This window comes from Monodelphis domestica, chromosome 2 (genome assembly GCF_027887165.1).
Source record: "Monodelphis domestica isolate mMonDom1 chromosome 2, mMonDom1.pri, whole genome shotgun sequence".
Classification (NCBI taxonomy): domain Eukaryota; kingdom Metazoa; phylum Chordata; class Mammalia; order Didelphimorphia; family Didelphidae; genus Monodelphis; species Monodelphis domestica.
Genome location: NC_077228.1, coordinates 482504324 through 482510098, shown reverse-complemented (window position 1 = coordinate 482510098; position 5775 = coordinate 482504324). Strand labels below are relative to the sequence as shown.

The following is a 5775-nucleotide window of genomic DNA, read 5'->3' as shown; positions in this document are numbered from 1 at the left end:
CTGCTTTGTAGAGTAGGGAGTATTGGTTCTGTATTACTGATGTTATCTTTGTGTAGAGGTGCTGCTATTATCACAGCAGTTGCCTCCTTTTATACTTTCTGCTTGGGCATCCTGGGTAGGGAAAGTCCAAAGGGATATGAAGCCTTTCAATTCATCTGGGAGAAAAGAGAACCCTTGTAAGCCCTCTGAACTAAATGAGGCAAGTCTTTGAAGGATAGACTTAGAGTCTATTGAATGTTCATAGCCTTTCCAGCTGATCAGAACCCACCAACACTAGTTCTTTTCTGGATTAGCTTCTGGGAACCCAGGAATATCTCCAAGGTATGGTGAATTTTAGTGGAGGAATACTTCTGCACTTCTAAAGGTTGTGATTGAGTCTATTCAATCAGCAATGAGATCCCATATGCCTTTGCTGCAGCCCCAAAAATAAACAATAAAATTCATTGCTGGGTGGCCAAATCCTCCAAACTTTGCTAGGCTTTCTCCCTGATGACAAACATATCATCCATCACCAAATTCAATCTATAAGCCTTTTCTAACCTGGTAGGAGATAACAAAGCTGTCATACCATTGATGTAGCTTTAAGAATCCAGGGTCATAGCTGATGCCCCACAGAAGAGAGCTTCCATGGAGGAATGGATGAATGCAACAACCTACCAATGAACTGGTATTAAACATGTCTTCTATACCAAGTACTGTGCTAGATGATTGCAAAACAAAGATGGAAATGAATAGATCCCTACCCTCGAGAGCTTATAATCTATTTAGGGGAGAGAGAGAGAGAGAGAGAGAGAGAGAGAGAGAGAGAGAGAGAGAGAGAGAGAGAGAGAGAGAGAGAGAGAGAGAGAGAGAGAGAGAGAGAGAGAGAGCATGCATAGTTCAACTTGGGTTTCCAATTAAGCCTGGAACTTTATATATGACACTCGCTTTATGAACTCCTTCCCTCAGTCAAGCAAGCTACTCTCTCCACTAATTAGAACATCTCCTGCAAAGGGAGATGTATTTGTGGGAGGATCCAATGCTTGGGCATGGAGTTCAACACTCTGGGTTTGGCTAGAGCCCTGGGTTATAGGATAATATACAAAATATAGGTAAAGTTGAGTTTCTGGAGATGAGGGTCTAAGGGATGTGGGAGGTAGTACTTTAACTGAACCTGGAAGGAAGCTGGAGATTTAAAGAGGCAGGGGTGAGGAAGGAGTACCCTTCAGGCATAGAGGATGACCTTCATGCACAGAGATGTGGGGGGATAATCTGTGGGAGGAATGCAAGGGGTTAAAATATAGAGTTCATAAAGGGAAGTAATGTACAGTAAGCCTTAGCTGGAGCCAGGTTATGAAGGGGTTTAGATACTAAACATTGAAGTTTTACATTTGATCCTGGGGGATGTAGGGAGCCATTGGAGTTTCTTGAGGAAAAAGAATGATGTGATTAGACCCATTTGTTAGAATATTACATTGGCAGATTTTTTCAGAGGATGGATTGGAAAATGGAGACTAATTAAAAAGGCTATTGCAACAATCTAAGTGAGATGTGAAGGACCTAAATTTGGAACAAGTCATACAAATAGTGTTGCTTGTCATTCATTTTCAAAGAGGACCGATGACTGAGAAGGGTGGTATCTTAGTTTGAGCATAGATTTGATTTAAGTGAGACAGGGTTCCACAAAGTCATGAGCCTCACTCTCTCTTCCAGAGTCATTGAAGTCCAGTATTGAGACAAAAGTCAAGACTACTGGTGATGGCCTGGGATGCAGTGGATGACCTTGACATCTTTGATATCTGATCAGGCTCTAGGTGCTCCACAGAGCTGAATTCAAATGCCTTCATGACCATTGCGACAAATTGTTCTCATCCATTCTTTCCAATTGGGGAAGTTTTCATCCACTTAGGTGAAGACACCTCCCTCAACTTATGGGTTTGTGGCCCATCAAAAATCCTTAACCTAATTTAGCCCATCTATCAAGATGATTTACTAGACTGTGGTCACTGTCCATGCTGTAGCTTCTTAGAGCCACAGGTGAGAGTTGAGTGTCAAGTGGACACTAAAGGTGAATAAGCATAAAACTATATAAGAATGGAGCAGTCAGGTGGATCAGTGAATTGAGATCCAGGCCTAAGGATGGGGAGTTCTGGGTTCAAATTTGACCTCACATAGTTCCTAGCTGTGTGACCCCTGGGCAGGTTTCTTTACCCCCATTGCCTAGCCCTTTCCACTATTCTGCCTTGGAACAAATACACAGTATTGATTCTAAGTCCAAAGGTAAGGGTTTAAAAAATCCATATAAGAAGTACTTGAAAACCAGCAAGGGGGAACTGGAACAAACATATCATTGTTATAAAATAGATGGAGAAAGAACCCAAAGAACAGAGAAGAGTGTTACAGGAAAGTGCAAAGTCCCAAATGAGAAGGGGGTAGGTTTGAAGGGACAGCAACTGATAGAATCAGAAAAAAAGGAGAGAAGGAAAAGAGATGAGATGATAAGAAGAAAGCAGAATGGAGGAGAGAGGGAGAGGAATGAGGCATCACATTTTTGCTGTTAGATCTTTGAATTCAGGCAGCAGACTTGACATTTATGCACTGGATGTCCCCTGTGGCTTCTAGGAGCCTGGCATGCTTGAGCAATAGTCTCCGGGGAGATGTATTTGAGGGAGCAGCCAAGTGCCTGGTCCCCGAGTTCACTGAATTCTGATCTGAATCCTTCTCCCTCTTCCCTCCTCAACTCCCCAGGCTATATGTAAAAGGAGGATGGAGTAAGATAATAGGACTTTCTTCACTTTCATCTCCAGGATGCAGATGAAAATGATGACTTGTTTGCTTTCCTCTTTGTTACTAAGTCACCAGGCTCCAGGCTTTGGGTCAAAGTGTGAAGCACCATTAATTTCTAGTTCATGTGTATATATAAATTTATATACATATTCATATATTTTCCTTTTCTGATATTAATTCCTTCTCCCTCACTACTCCTTTCTAGTCATTGTCTTTTAGTTTTAGGTTTTTTTTTTGTTACTTTTGAAGTCCTGGGGCATGAAGCTCATTTAAGAGGAAGATAAAAACAGAAACCAGCCTTTGCCAACTCCCATCGACCATATCACTCCTCTGCTTCTCTTGTCCATGACTCAGAACACTGGCACAGTGAATATGGTGTTGGTCTTAGAGTCAGGAAGACCTGAGTTTGAATTTTCCCTCAGATATGTACTAGCTGTGTGAGCCTGGGGCAATCACTTAATCTCTCTCAGCCTCAGTTTCCTCATTTGTAAAATGAGGATAATCATAGCATCTATCTGGTGTGAGACTCAAATAGTCCAATATAGGTAAAGCATTTTGAAAACCTTAAAGTGGTATATAAATGCAGTCATCATCATCATCATCATCATCATCATCATCATCATCATCATCATCATCATCATTGTCGTCATTGTCGTTGTCATCATCATTATCACTATTCCCTGTTCTCTTTCTCTATCACCATGAGTAATTCAAACAGTACAGGTCTGAAGGGAAAGTGACAATCTTTCTAGCAACTGTAAGTTCATTTTTTTTCTCCCTGGGGCAATCCAAGCCTGGTACCATGAAGTTAGATACCTATATAGATCTCTAGAGTAAAGGTAGGACTCACCAGAATGTTGAGAGTTGTCTGCTAGCAAATCCAACAGGGAATGCAAACCATGAGAAGACGATCCCAAAGCTTGAGATTTATATGGGTCTCTGGGATAAAAGTGGGACTTACTGAAATGTTGGAATTGTTCCTTTAGTGACCCCAAAGTCATTTCTTGCCTGAGAAGAGTTTAAGCCATATGATGATATTATGAATTTGAGGGACTGTAGAAGAAAAAGACTGATCTGAAAGGGAAGAAGATTGGATTTGTTGTTTATGGACTATTGTGAACCCTTTATATAGTATCTTCATTTTCCAGGGGTAAAATAAAGATTGTCTTGTATCCAATATACTTGTTACATTACATATTTATATAGGAGTTGAGTATTATTTTATTAATTTATGTATTTATCTATATAGTTTTCAAAATATATAACTATATGCCCATGAATTTATACATGATAATATGTAATTATTACATATTAAATTGTCAGTTATATATAATTATATAAATAGATATTATAACATATAATATATAATTATATATGTATATATATATACACAATATTTATTCTAGACATAGAATTCAATCATTTTATGAGATTTCCTTTGTGGAGGGAAAAATAAAAGAGATCTGATTTACAGGACTATCGTCAAGCTTAGACATGATCTAGGTAAGTCCAGGGATTAGGATTCTGAACTGTGAGTTACATAGGAACCTACTATGTGTGCAGTACATTGTGATCAGCACTAGGAATTAAGGAGAAAAGACTGGAACCCTAAAAGCATGTACTTGGGGCTCCTAGAGAGGAAATCACAATGCTGACACTGTTCAAGAGCTCCCTTTCATCTCTCTTGATGTCCAGGAGGTCTAAGACCTCTCTTCTTGGATTGATTAGGTGATAGTATGGGTAACTAACTCCCTTGTCAGTTAGCTGCAAAGTAGACAACAACAAATGGGCATATGTAGACTTCTCTTCCACCTCACTCTCCAACTCAGCTCTTCTCTCTCGTCTGTCTGTCTGAAAAAGGCTTCTAATGTCATTTCCTTTTCCAAAGGTGGTGCTTTGTGACCACCTTTGGGGGAAGGAAAGTGAAGTCATAGAGAGGACTCACCTTTTGATTTACAAATGTATTTATTTTATGTAACATTTAATTAATATATTAAATTAATTTATCTAATATTTAATATAACAAATATTTTATATTTATACTTTAACTTACCTATTTTTAGAGAGAGATTGAAATTTCATAGTGATGAGAAGGGCAGAAGGAACTGACCAATGACTGAGGAGGAGAGGCAGCATCTGCAGGAACTGGACCATAGGCTTGTAGAATGTTGGAATTGGAAGGTACCTTAGAAATTATTCAGCCCAACATCTTCATTTTACAGGTGACACAGTGGATAGAGTGCAGGGTCTGGAGTCAGGAAGACCCATGTTCAAATTTGGCCTCAGACCCTTACCAGCTGTGTGACCCTAGGCAAGTCACTTAATCCTGTTTGTTTCAGTTTCCTTATATCTAAAATGAGTTGGAGAAAGAAATGGCAAACCACTCCAGTATCTTTACCATGAAATCTCCAAATGGGATGATGAAGTGTCAGTCATGACTGAACTGACTAAACAGGAAATTTAGGCTAAAAGAAGGGAAATGAGTTGCCTAAAGTCACACTGATGGTGAAGGGCACTATTATGATTCAAACATTGGGCATTGGCATGGACATTAATGCTCTTTCCAGAACATTCTCCTTCTCTCCCAAACTAGAACCCCCAGTACAGACAATGATTCTAGATGGCTCAGTAAAAGGAGAAATGAATTTCAGAATGCCGTCTTTCTGGCCTTCCTTTGTGTTAGTTGCTCTGAATTCTTCTCTCAAGTTGGCTCAGACTTGCCCCATATATCTATTTCACAACTCCTTTCTTTATAGAAGCTGGACCTTGTCCTGGTTAACCAGCCCATTGCCCCTTTCTGACCTCAAAGCTTGCTCTTCTCCTCTTCAACCTACCCAGCCCTCCTAGATTGCATGTCTGCTGCCTGGTAATACTACAATAAGATTAAAAAAAAACCCAGCTCCCTTAAATCAATTATTTAATTTTATAAGCAAATAAATTATTTATTCTGATAAGGAGTTCATGGGCTTAATTATATTGCCAAAGGGTTCTATGACACCAAAAAAAAAT

The 5775-nt window shown here is 39.5% G+C and overlaps 1 long non-coding RNA gene across 3 annotated transcripts in view; it reads left to right on the top strand.

Annotated features, from left to right (window-relative positions):
* Positions 1-3434: 3434 nt before the first annotated feature.
* LOC107651007 (uncharacterized) overlaps positions 3435-5775 on the top strand; it is a 105445-nt gene continuing 103104 nt past the window's right edge. For all 3 annotated transcript variants that reach the window (XR_008916771.1, XR_008916770.1, XR_001627302.2), the window contains exons 1-2: positions 3435-3523; positions 4830-4947. This is a non-coding gene — a long non-coding RNA (uncharacterized LOC107651007). The remainder of the gene's footprint in view (positions 3524-4829; positions 4948-5775) is intronic.